Consider the following 14,464-nt stretch of genomic DNA (forward strand, 5'->3'; position numbering starts at 1 on the left):
CAAACATACAATGACAATGATCATAATGACATGAATATTATGAGCTTCTATTCATTGAGTTCTTCATATATGTCAGACAGAATTGAAAGAAACTGATATCTCTGAAACACCTACAATTGTCCTTATATTTACTGCAAACTATATAAATTATCTTGCATTAAATAACAATAAGCCTTTCACAACCTGCCTTTTATTGGTTTCTGTCACTTCTTTTTGCCTTAATTTTTTTTTATTTGTTCCACCCTTCCTTGACCATCTCCATGCCTACCACAATCACAAGTATCTACTATGAATAGGGCACTGTATTTGGCAATTGTTAGAGTTGAGGAAAGATTGGGTGGTCTGGGCTTTGCTCTGTGTCATGCACTGCCAATCCAATCAAATGACCATCAGAACAGCATGAGGATAACTGAATGCCTACCTGAGAAATCCTCAATATGTAGCACAGACAGAGGGTACACAAGGAGACAAACACTTAGAAGTTCAAAAAAGCATAAACTGCAGCATGCTGGACTCTGACAATCACACTCTAATCCAGTATGTCTTAAACCAGTATTAATAGAAGTTCTTTTTTCAAAGACTCACAGGTTATTTCCTGAAAAATATGAAAAATGCTAGATTTTCTCCTAATCTCTATCTTAATTTCTTTAACAGCATTAAATAATAATGTACAGTCAACCTTGATGTCATACTGAGACAACATTTCTGTATAAAATCTAATATAATTATACTCTTAAGCCATAAATATGATTATATCACAAATTTACATGTAATGGTTAAACCCCAAAGAAAGAACCCCATTCCTTAAAAAGTACCAAAGCACCTAGCCAGTGTGGCTCAGTGGTTGAGCGTCAACTTATGAACCAGGAGATCATGGCTCTATTCCCTGTCAGGGCAAATGCCCAGGTTGCAGGCTTAATCCCCAGTTGGGGGCATGCAAGAGGCAGCTGATCGGTGATTCTCTTTCATCATTGATGTTATTCCCTGTCAGGGCAAATGCCCAGGTTTCAGGCTTAATCCCCAGTGCGGGGCATGTAGGAGGCAGCTGATCGGTGATTCTCTCTCATCATTGATGTTTCTATTTCACTCTCCCTCTCCCTTCCTCTATGAAATTCCCTTCCTCTCTGAAATAATTATTTTTAAGTGCCAAAGCATTTAACTATATTTCTGAGCAGTAACATTCAGACTAGGATCACCAACAAATGAGAGGTGACAATTTTCAATGAAAAAAACCATCAAACATGACCTAATCATCCACCATTTGTGGCAAAAATAAAATAATCCCGCTCTAGCATGTTTGGCTTGGTGGATAGGGCATTGGCCTGCAGACTGAAGGGTCCCAGGTTGATTCTGGTCAAGGGCACTTCCCAGGTTGTGAGCTCGATCCCCAGTAGGGGGCATGCAGGAGGCAGCTGATCAATGATTCTCTCTCATCATTGATATTTCTATTTCTCTATTCCTCTCTGAAATCAATAAAAATATATATTTTAATGTTTTTTAAAAAATCCGTTCTTGATGCATTCTATGATATTATAAAAACTGCAGTGTGGCCAGTATGGCTCAGTGGTTGAGCATTGATCCAGGAACCAAGAGGTTAACAGTTCCATTCTTAGTCAGGGCACTTACCCAGTTCTGGGCTCCTCATCCCCAGCAGGGGGCATGAGGAGGCAGCTGATCAATGATTCTCTTTCATTATTGATGTTTCTCTCTTTCTCTCCCTCTCCCATCCTCTCTGAACTAAATAAAAATATTTTAAAATAAAAACTAAATAAAAATATTTTAAAATTAATAAATAAAAACATTAAAAACTTAGCAATATGGCAAATGCAAAAAAATGTGTGCATATCTAAATTTTTATTCTGATATAGATGTACATATAAATTAGAAGACATATGATGGCAATTAAAATTTAATGTAAATTTTAAATTTGATTTAAGTGTCCAATAGAAAGCCAATGTTCAAGCATGATACGACAATAAAGACAATATCTGCACTTCATTAAATTCAAGATCATGCTTACATTTTCCAGCTTAAAGGTCAACACTTAATCTATACTATCATAATTCATTTTTTAACTTATCTCAATTTTAAGATTAACTTGTCTGCAATTTCCCTTTAATATTCTAGGATTCAAAGTTCTCCCCAGGTTTCTGAAAATACTGGTATTTTCTCCACTTTGATGGATAGAAGGAATTGCTTTTAAAAATAAATACATATGAAACCTGAGTGGGCATTCAATTATACACTATGTTGGTTTAAATTGGGAAGGAATGGAGGGTAAAATACTCACAAAAAGGTGATTCTTCAATTAGTTCATTTAATGTATTGTTTTTCTCCTTAATGAACATGAGGAAAATAAATCTTTGGCATTTCAAGGAAGCGATTCTGAAGGGTAACCTCCATGAGATCAGAGATGAAGAACTGTCCGACAACACTATAATAAAGGCAGTAATTAAGATTGTGCCCAAGACCAGCTGAAAGCCTGAGTTTCCATCAGTGGCCATGACTGAAGCGCATCGTGACTTGGACACTACAGCTGAAACCTTAAAGATGTATGCACTGAGCAACAATGAAGATGCTGTATAGCAAGTAAATATAGCATATCACCACCCTAACCCCTCAAAATGTAAAAATCACAAAGAAAAATTTCCAAAGGAACTATAATAAGCTCACCGAAGGAAAAACATTTGTACAATCCATTTTAGGATGTACGCTTTGCTAAATGCTCTGCAAAATTGGAAAAACAAACTGAATCATTGTAGAAGTGCATTATCGAAGAGTACACAGTGTCCAGAAATTCCGTTGCTTCTTTCATCAGAATCAATGTGCGGTTTGCATTAGTAAGGATGATGAAGTTATTTAAAAAAAAGAAAAAAAGAAGAAGGAGGAGTGGGAAGAGGAGGGGAGGAGGAGAAAGCTAGAGAACTAGTATCAAGCCAAGAAGAAAAGGGAGTATATCAACAACGTTCATTTCCCGATGTTTATTGGGAGAGGGTTTATTGAAATATAATAAAGTGCCTTTTTTCCCCTCCAGCTAATATATAAAGTAAAAAGTCTCCAGCACAGATTTTCAAACTGCAGCGGGAAGGCCGGGGAGTGTAGGGGGGCAGAAGCGGGGGGTAAGAGATCAACCGAAGGACTTATATGCATGCATATAAGTATAACCAATGGACATAAGACACTGGGGGGTAGGGGAGGCCAGGAGATTGTCAAGGGTGGGGGAAAAAAGGAGACATATGTAATACCCTTTGTAATACTTTAAGCAATAAAACAATTAAAAAATAAATAAATCTCCAGCACTCCTGCAAAAAGATTATTTCAACAAATGATGCACTCTTTAAATACCATTAAATAGCTGTTGTTGAAATTTGACTCATGTAAAAGCTGCAGTTACATTTTTTATGTGGCAAAAATGCCACTATGTATTTTAGTTACTTATGCAAGGCCTTGCCACTGTTTTGTGTCATGTGTATGTGTGTCCATAATTTCAAGAACCGTGGTTTTGTTATTGCTGTTAATCCTCACCCGAGGATATTTTTTCCATTTATTTTTAGAGAGTGGAAGGGAGGGAGGGAGGGAAGGGGAGAGAGAAATATCGATGTGAGAGAGAGAGACATCGATTGGTTGCCTCCCATATACACCCTGACCAGGGCCAGGGGTCAAACCTGCAATGCAGGTACGTGCCATTGACCAGGAATCGAACCCACAACTCTTTAGTAAGTGTGCCAATGCTCTAACTGCTGACCCACTCCAGCCAGGGCCAACTGATATGAATTTTATTCTCCCATCAGTAACAGTGATTCCTACACTCCTACAGTAATCATGGGGAGACTATGTCAAGTGTTAGAACCTCCCTCCAGTGGGAAGTTGAGAAGGAAATTAAACACCTTTCTCAGTAGATTCTGATATGACTTTCAGAGGTTGTAAACCTTTCCCTTTTGAGAATCACTAGTCATCCTAGTGGTTACAAACTCTGTCCGTTTTTGAGAATCACTGATCTTTGAATGAAGGCAAAGAATTTATATTTTTTCTTCTATGCCAGGTTTTAGAACATGGTGTATATATATGCTAGATTCACCAAGGGCATCCCCTAACCAACATTTGGTAGAGCTTGCACTTTGATATATATATATCTTATCTAATAAAAGAGTAATATGTAAATTAACTGTCACTCTGCGACAAAGATGGCGATACCCATAGTGGCTGGGGCGGGATGCTGGTGGCTGCATCCATGCCCCAGCCACGTGGAGGGAGGGGAGGGGAGGGGCCTCGGGTCAGAGGCCGGGTTGAGGGATGCTGGCATCGTTGCAGGCCAGGCTGAGGGACACCCCCCAACCCCCGCCCCCTGTGCATGAATTTTGTGCACCGGGCCTCTAATATATATATATACAATTTCTTATACCAACGTAATATTTATGCCTACCCACTACTTGGTTGTGATCACTAGCACAAGTTTGGGGTTAAGGGTCTAGACAAGCCATGGAATAGAATGAAGTTTCACTTTGGCTTATTTGCTCAGCAATTCTAACCAAAGCTAAAAAGCCATAGATCAAAGCCGTATGTTGACAGTAATATTCATGGCAGTCTCAGGTCTAAGTAAATGATCTGGGCCTTTTGGTCAGATGGTTGGCTGTCAGGAAGACTAAAGGGGGAGGTCAGGCCATTGCTTGGCTGTGACTACATTCACCGGCAACAATTAGCCTCACAAGTCTTAAAGTGCTTCATGACTATCTTGTTATCCCAATGAGTAAAAAACTGTATGGCAAAATAATCTCCTCATAAACAGGCACTGTCTTCTCGCCAGTGGATGCTATGCTCAGCCCTAGCCCTCTATTCAGGATCAAGATGTTCCTTCCCCAGGATGCCAGGTGTGTTGGCTGCTGATGGCTCACAGCTAAGCCCTCTCCGAGAATTATCCTTGGCTTAAGATTATATCCCTTTCTGGGGAGAGGGAAGGGGTAGCCCACACACAATGCAGGGCCAGGACGCAGGTGAGGCAAATGTGGAATTGGTCTTGGCACTAAATTTAAAGAGGTGCCAAAAATCTATGTAATGAAGATAAATAATATTTTATGGCTCTTTTTAAAAAATAAAAAATGCAAAGAATCCATGATGAGCAACATATCACCCTTCAGATAAAGATAGCATCAGTAATTACCAATTCCTCCTCTTCCTGAAGCTCCAATATGGCTCTGAACAGCACAAAACTCTAACTGATCCCATCTTTATTTAAATGTTCAGTATTTTGTTCATGGTGGATTTTTGCATTAATTTAGATTTTTAGAGTAGCATATTAAAACATTTATCTTGGTTACTGAGTTTATTGCCACCCCTAAATTGTGTCCTTGAGGTGAGTGCTCACCCTAGTTCTAGCCCAAGCTGGTGGTACCCATGCCTGGGCAATGGCCCTACAGGGGGACTATACTGAAGAGTCATCACAATAGCAGAGCCCCTGTAAGGTCACCTGAAGCTTTTCTTGTGACTTCATTACAGTTAAACCCTACTTCCCTCACTCCCTCACCACGTTATTCTCAAAAGCACCCTTGCAGTCAAGTCTCTGTCTTGGAGTCCATTTCCTCTAAAACGTCCCCATAAAAGAGAGGTGAAGCTCAGAGAGGTTGAATGGTTTGCCCAAGTTCTCAGAGTACCTAAGTGGCAGAGATGAGAACCCAGGTTAGTCTAATTGAAAGCCAGTGCCTCTCATTATAACACCCTGTAGAGTAGTGCCAGAATTTGGGACTACAGTCAAGTAAGCCAAAGGTCAAACCCAGATATCAACAGTCTCCATGAACTCTCCTGATTGAAATTCTTAATCATTGATTGGAAATCAGGCTCTCTGATTTCCAGGAAGTAAGCTTCTGATTATGTCAGACCCCGAGGCAGACAGAATAATGGCTCAACCCCCAAAGCTATCTACATCCTAACCCCCAGAACCTATAAATATATTAACTTTCATAGCAAAAAAGACTTTGCATATGTGATTAGGTTAGGGCAGTGGTCGGCAAACTCATTAGTCAACAGAGTCAAATATCGACAGTACAATGATTGAAATTTCTTTTGAGAGCCAAATTTTTTAAACTTAAACTATATAGGTAGGTACATAGTTATCTCTCTCTCTCTCTCTCTCTCTGGAATCAAACCTCAGACCCTTCAGTCCACAGGCCAAAGCTCTATCCACTGAGCCAAACCAATCTGGGCTCTTCTCCTCTCTTCTTTTTCTCTAGCAGAAGGAAAGGAGAAAGGCAGAGGGTTTTGAATCCGTACCAAAAGGAAGGAAAAATAACTCTACTTGGACACAGAGCAGTCCAAGTAAGACACCAGAGGCTTGAAATAGTGTACAAGTTGGGGAATTATGATGTGTTCCAACCATAAAGTGAAAGAAAGGATGGAAGGAGATGAAGTTGGAGAAAGGGGTCCCAGGCTGTCCTCACATGGAAGTCATTACAAAGCCTCTCTTTCCCACACTCCCTCTTCACTCTTTCTCCCTTTCACCAGGTTCATCTATTTGCTTTAAAATAACCCCTCAATTGAAAATTGAAAACAATTCAGGCCTTAGTCAGGATTTTCACCTTTATCCTGAGAACAATAGGAAACCATTTGGCAGACTTAATTAAATGAGTGGTCAGAGCAGGTTTTCTTTTTAAGTTTATTCTCGTTGCTGCATTGAGAATGGTCTGAGAAGGAATGGACAAGAAAGATTTGGACAAAGCAGTCAGGTGGTGATAGGTAAGAGAAATCATGGTGAACTGAAGTGGTGGTAGCAATAAGATAGAAGGAGTATTGGACAGGTGTAGAAAGTATTTCTAAGGTAGAATTGATAGGTCTTGTTGATGGGTTGAATGATCTTTTACCCTCTCTGCATCCACCCCCTTGGGCATTTAACTTTGAAGTGTCCTCTGTCTCTGTCTCTGGACTTGACCATGTGCCTGGCTTTGGGTAATAGAATGAAGCAGAAGTGCAAGTATGATGTTTCTAAGTCTACAACTCGAGAGGCCTTGCTCTTTCTTGTGTTTCTGTCATCTCCATGAGGACATTCCTGAGGTAGCCTACTGGCATGGAACAGGTACATGCCCAGTCAGCCCAGTTGAGACTCGTCTAGAATCTAGACGAGTGGTCGGCAAACTCATTAGTCAACAGAGCCAAATATCAACAGTACAACGATTGAAATTTCTTTTGAGAGCCATATTTTTAAACTTAAACTATATAGGTAGGTACATTGTTATTAACTTAATTAGGGTACTCCTAAGGCTTAGGAAGAGCCACACTCAAGGGGCCAAAGAGCCACATGTGGCTCGTGAGCAGCAGTTTGCCGACCACGGGTAGGGATCTTGAGATGGGACCATTCCCAGGTAGGCCCAATATAATCACAGGGGTCCTTATGTTAGGGAAAGAGGGAGGCAGGAAAGTCTGAGAAGATGTGATGATGAAAGTAGAGGTTAAAGTCATGTGACCATGAACTAGAGTATAGGCAGCCTCTAGAAAGTGGAAAAGTTAGGAATAGATGTGCCCCAGAGCCCCCAGAAGGAATACAGCTCTGTTGCCACCTTGATTTTAGCCCTATAAGACCTGTGTTGGACTTCTGACCTCTAGAAGTATAAGAAAACAAATTTGAAGAATAAAGTCAATAACGTTGAATAACAGGGTATTGGGCCAGGTGGGTGCTTGGAGCAGTGGGAGAACCACTCTGTAGAGTGCATGGTTTTTCTTACACTTTGATGTATATCTGAAACTGGTGCAGAATGGTATTGAATGTAAACTGTGCTTGAAAATGAATTAATTAATTAATTAACTAATACATAAATAAATTTGTGTTGTTTAAAGACACATTGGTTACCTAGGAAACTAATGCAGACCTCTAAGGCACAGTTTTTGCCCTGACCCCATGGCACCACTCACAACACTCTGAGTTGTAATGGATCCCTAATGAAAATCAGACAGAACCACCAGAGGAATTTAACAATGCCTTTTTCTCAGTTGTAATATATATATATGTGTGTATATTTTTTTAATTTTTTTTTTTACAAATTTAAAAGATCTTGGATCTGTGGAAGGATTGATGATCTGTTCTAAGTCCAGATGGTTGTGTTCTCCTGATGACAGATGGAAGTCCAAGAGAGGCGGGGCCCAGCTACATGAAATAGAAGAGAAATGATTGATACAGAAAGGCCAGCAAGATCCAGTAACTCTTCAAAGCCCACTTTTTACTTTTCTCATTCTTTAGTAATAGCCTTTGAATTATGGACATTACATTGCTATTAATATGGAACCAAGTGTTCTGTTTTTCTTCTCTTTCATTGCTGTACTTGAAGAGTTTAGAGCAGCCGTGGGCAAACTACGGCCCGCGGGCCGGATCCGGCCCGTTTGAAATGAATAAAACTAAAAAAAAAAGAGACCATACCCTTTTATGTAATGATGTTTACTTTGAATTTATATTAGTTCACACAAACACTCCATCCATGCTTTTGTTCCGGCCCTCCGGTCCAGTTTAAGAACCCATTGTGGCCCTCGAGTCAAAAAGTTTGCCCACCCCTGGTTTAGAGCTTAAGTTCCTCCTGCATTTGAGCAAAAATAGACATTTTTTTTAATGTTGATTAGACATTTGGCTCTGATAGGCCCTCAAGGTTTAGTATTAAAAATAAAACTCTGAATATTTTAGGTTTTTGTTTTTTTGTTTTTAGATTAGTTATAAGAAAGAGGACAAGATACTTTGGCTAGAAGCCAGAACAAGAGAATTTGGGCATTGAGATAATATATTGAAACAGGAGAGAGTAGGGCTTCACTCCAGTTGAGGAAGGGCTTCTGACATGGAGACAGATAAGAAGAGAGAGGAATGAGCAAGGAAGCACCCATGAAAGGAGTCACACACATTTGTGTCTTTCCACAATGCCAGGCTCATTAGGGGAAACCTCCCCAGTAAGCCGATAGAATCACAGGCAGGTTACATACAGAGAGAGGCAGCTTATGCGATAGAAGTCAGCAGAGTAAATGTCTGGCATGAAGTCCTAGTACCTGGTGGTAGTGTCAGCAGGTATAGAGGCAGGTGTGGGTCTCAAGCCAGGCAGCTACAGTGGTGGTACGCTTTTGGTGTAGGGGAAAGGGATTCAAGTGTGGCCCATGGTACAGCCAGGCTTGAGCATTGGGTAGTCAGAGTTCTGAGTTCTTTTGTTCCACCAGGGGTGGAGGAAGGTCCCACTTGTATTGGTGTCCAGATGGAGTCTTTATCCAAGTGTGTAGACTTGAGGTTTTAGATATTTCTGGCCTCTCCTAAGGGTGTTCCCATTATACCCATAATCTCAATTTTGACATAGCACTTGATATAACTGACAGTGACTCCACATTGAATTGTCAATGGTGTCCAAAAAGCCCTCTCTGCTCTTGCTCTGTTCAGTACCATGTGTATGAGTAGGTGGGTAAGGGAAAGGGGGCAAGAGGAGGTGGTTATAGCTAAGCAAATGAAACTGTCAGCAAGTTTGCAATGATATTCTTGCCCTAAGTGTGTAACAGGGATATATAGTTCTATAGCCATTGACCTGGTAGGAATGGAGTCATCACTGGGAAGCTTTAGCTTTTATCTGAATGAACATCTCCTGCCCCTGGGGCCTCAGCTGTCATTGCTTCTGATTCTTCTGGAGATTCCACTCCCATCAGCTAGCATCTTGTTTGGGGCCTCCCTGAAGAAATAATGCTTATGCTCTTTCATAAGCATTAAATTTTGTTTGTCAGAGTTACTCTCACCTCACAATGCCCCAGGACATATGTGAGTTCAAAAAAAGGGGGGGTGGAGTCCTGGACACTTAATGGGGTGGCCTAACAAGGAATCCTTTGAAGCTGGATGGAACTGGCATGATTTGTTTCCCTCCCAGGATCTCCCAGTCTGTCACATGAGCTGAGATAGTGATTTATGTCTTTCTTTTACACGACAACAAAATAATGTATAAATATAAAAGCCATCTTGCACAGAGGAAGGAATATGAAGGCCAAAGGTCTTGTCAACTGTCAACACACTCTCTGAAATAGCTTACTAATCAACATGGAGAATCCCTGGTCTTTATGGAGAAGTGCAGGCCTGGGCAGCAATCAGGTTGTTGAGACTCTAAGCAATACAGGCCCCACTAAACTCTTAATCAACACTGAAGTAGTGTAGCCCTTGATATGTTCTGGTTTGGGATTTTAGACATCTAGTAGAAAAAAAAAACCCAGAAGAATTATAATTTTGAATAAATAATTTACTGTGTTGAGTAATTTTCTCCAGTATTTAACTGAAATTTGTGCTTTTTTTATTTAGTTGTTCAGCTATGCTAGTGCCTTGAGTGCCTTTTTTATTTTATTTTTTCAATGCTGGATTAAGTATTGGGGTATTGAGGAAAGAGAGGTGCAAAGAATCAGACAGCATGCTTGTAGTAAAGTTTGGGACTGTCTGCTCAGCAACATTCTGATCCATAGAGTTAGACCTAGGTAACCTGTTTCACTGGGTGGCCTCCCTCCACGCCAGAGTTGGAGGGGAGTTGGAACTAAGGGGCTGCACATAGTTTTCTGCATGTGGCTAACCCTGTAACAGAGGAGCAGTGAGATGTCTGTGAGGACTGGAGGCGAGCATGCCTGCCCAGTGTGAGGGTTCTCCCCTTGCCTGGCACAGAATATGCCTTCAGTGAGTATTTGTTGAATGACTTGAACTAGTGAGTGGGTGGACAGATGAGTATAGACATGCAGAGAGCAGCGGAGGAAAGAAGTAGAGTCCTGTCTACATTCCAGCCCCTGGTTCCAGTTGCTTCCTGCCTCTTATCTCCAGTGCTGACCTTAGTAAGCTCCATGAGATCCTTGGAACCTTCATATAACCCAGCCATCCTATGTTGGTTTTTGTTACTTGCAAATTGTAACCACTAATAATAATGGGGAACTTGGAGACTTCTTTGAGATAAACATGAAAAAATCTATAGAATTCCATTTTTATATGCGTATACTACATGAGTGTCTATATGTGCATGTGTATGTGTATGTAGTATCATCTATCTATAATAATAATCTATAATAATAAAAGGGTAATATGCTAATTAGACTGGGCATCTTCCGGACGTCATTCCGGACGTTCTTCCTGACAAAGCCAGGGCTGGAGGGAAGCCAGCTGGGGTCCCCAGTGCCTGCTGGCGGCCCAGGGGAAGCCGGCTGGGTCCTGGTTGCCTGCAGGTGGCCCAGAGGAGGGAAGCCCGGGTGCCGGAGGGAAGCTGGTGCTGGCAGTCGGGGGAAGGAAGACCTACTCTTGCACGAATTTTCATGCATCGGGCCTCTAGTATATGTATAAGTGAATATATCCAAATGAACTGGATAAATTATTCAAAAATAACTCCTTTCCTTATACTATATCTAAAATGAAGGGGTTAGACAAAATGATCTGAATGTTTAAGAGGTAATGCTTTTTAGGAATTCTGTCAATGATTTGTTAGTAAATCACCAGAAGGTATACCCTTGACAGAAAAGAGAGCCCAACACAGGCACTTTGGGGATTCATATGCTTTCCATGTTGTACTATCGAGGAAAACAGTTTGGCAGCTCTGTAGGGAAGTGCATTCAGAGGTGGTAGCACATTATTTTAACTCCACCAGTGGGGGCAGCTCTCCAGTCTGAGGAATAGAGTGACTAAGGTAGCTGGTAACACAAGTTTGCGAAGAAAAGCAAAACGTAGCTGTAAAATAGCGGTGAGGCTTTCCCCCCATGAATTGGCCCTGAAGGCAGACCCACAAGGAGGGCCATGTCAGTATGGATGGAATGTTAGTGAGAATAAGATACCAAACTGAAGTGTCTAAAAGGTAACTAACCTGCAGGAGGCATCCCCAAAAGGCATCCCCAAACTTGGCTGCCCTCTTTGTGGGTGGGATCTCAATATCCCATTCCACATCAATCAAGCACAATGCTGGGTATGTCCCAGGCATTCGACAAGCACTAGGTGGGTGATTAAGCCAAATTCATCACAATAGCTTCAGTGTTTGCACCCTTATTAGTGCCAGGTGCTTTTCCTATATTTCTCACTGTCAACACTCCTCTTTTTAGTCCCATTTTAAATGTTAAGAAACTGGGACTTGGAGAGCTTAAGGAACTTGCCCCAAATTACACTGCTAATAAGTGGCAGAGGATGCCAAAGCCAGGTTGTCTAACCCCGAGGCCTGCTGTACTATACTGCCTCTCTCTTCTCAGCCACAAATGGAGGCCAGTGAGAACAGCACAAAGTATTTTACCCTCTACTCGATTTAACTACCAATGATAGAGACTCTCCATAAATTAATATTGATCTGAATCACAATGTTCTCCTGAATAGCAACAGCTGCCTAGAAAACAACGTTAAGGGTTCATAAATGTTCCAAAAAATTACACATAAGTGTTTTTACAATGTGGAAATACATGGATTTCTAGTTGTTGGCTTCACTTTGTGTTTTCAGAGGGTCTGAAAGGGCAGCATATCTTCTACAGCCTTCTTCTCTCCAGCGCTCAGCTGTTCATGTGGGTTTTATTGGCATGTATCATTGTTCTCCTTGCTCATATATGCCCTAAGGGAGGGCACTCCGGCCTCCCACTGAAGTTCACTACCAAAAAGCTAATAGCTTTGGGAGGACTATCACAAGGGTTCCTTATGTTTTCAAGTTAGAGCGGAGAAAAAGAAATAGATCAGGTTCTTCCCAGATGTCTGATTTCTCCTCGGCATGCTGCTTGCGTCCCTGGTGGAATACATTTCAGCCATCCTGTGCCTAAGGAGAAAAACACCACTCCGGCCTCACGTCGCTATGGTAACTAATGCTCAGCAGGCTGTTGCAGTTGCAGTTTCATAAAAGCACATAACTGGCTTTTAGAACTTGAAGGGATCATAAGTACCTTGTGACCCAGCGATTGAACATATCTGAAGAAACCTGAAACACTAATTTGAAAGAATATATTCACCCCTATGTTCATTGCAGCGTTATTTACAATAGCCAAGATTTGGAAGCAGCCCAAGTGCCCAAATGAGTGGATAAAAGAGCTGTGCTACATTTACACAATGGAATACTACTCAGCCATAAAAAAGAAGGAAATCTTACCTTTTGCAACAGCATGGATGGACCTGGAGACCATTATGCTAAGTGAAATAAGCCAGTCAGAGAAAGACAAGTACTATATGATTTCACTTAGATGTGGAATCTAATGAGAAAAAGAAACTAATAAACAAAATAGAAAGAGACTCATAGATACATTAAATAGACTGACAGCTACCAAAGGGGGGAGAGGATAGGGGGCTGGGTTAAAAAGCAATAATTAAGCAAAAAACAAAACAAAACAGGACACAGACAACAGTATAGTGACTGCCAGAGGGAAAGAGAGTGGGGGAGGTGGAAGAGGGCAAAGGGGGGTCTAAATGGTGGTGGAAAAAGACTTGACTTGGGGTGGTGAGTGCACGACGCCGTTTGCAGATGATATGTTATAGAATTGTACACTTGAAGCCTGTCTGCTTTTATTAACCAATGTCACCCCAATAAATTCAATAAAAGAAGAACTTGAGGGGAAAGTATGCTTTCATGTGAGAGAAAGAGAAGCACGAGTAGTTTAATTCATGTGTCAGAATTTAACACAGAGATACAGGTCACTTCCAATGTTTGACCATAGCGTGTGTAGTTCCGTTTTCCATCTGTGTCAGATCTAAGGCCTGGAGGGATGAAATATTTCTCTCATCATGTGTGGAGTGCACAAAGTTGGCAGAAAAGGAGAGACAGGGGTCGTGTCGGACCCTTTGCGAAAGGTTTTTCACTTTATAAAACCATCTCGGCTTGAGAATTTATAGAAGAATTGCCTCCTCGCATCCACAAAAGAGGCCTGAGAGATGGGTTGCTAGGCAACCTCACACCGAAGGCTGGGGCGCTTTGAAATTAACATCGCTGACCTTCCCATCTTCTGGGCAGCTCTGCTATTCAAAACCACTTTGTGAGGCCGTAGGACGCAAGAAAATAGATATAAAATGTAAATACAAAAATAAAGAATAGGGGAAATAAACCTAATACTTCCCAACAAGACCAGGATTCACGCAATAAAGAAAAGGCAGCAGTTTGAAAAATCAGATTGAGGGGAAAATGGTGTTGGTCGCTACAAACCAGAAACTTGTATTTTAAACAATCTAGGGAAGAAGAAAAATTTCCTATGTTTTTTAGAAATATTTATAACTGCCATGTAAACTCAGGCAAGGGTCTGAAAATACTTAAGGGCAAACATAAAAATAAATCCGTGTATGATCATATAGATCTCCCACATATTTTTAACAAGAAGCTCAACCGTGAATCCTCAGCACATGATGTTTTCTTCCGTGCCAGTCTCCTCCTCTCTTTCCTGCCACTACATCATGAATATGACTGGTTGGTGTGGGAAGGGATGGCATTTATTTTGCAAGGAGATGAATATTTGGAAGGAAACTGCAAAGCTGGCCTATGAAGCAGTGTGCACTCCTGCTGTT

The sequence above is a fragment of the Myotis brandtii genome, unplaced genomic scaffold (assembly GCF_000412655.1).
Source record: "Myotis brandtii unplaced genomic scaffold, ASM41265v1 scaffold112, whole genome shotgun sequence".
In the NCBI taxonomy this organism is placed as follows: domain Eukaryota; kingdom Metazoa; phylum Chordata; class Mammalia; order Chiroptera; family Vespertilionidae; genus Myotis; species Myotis brandtii.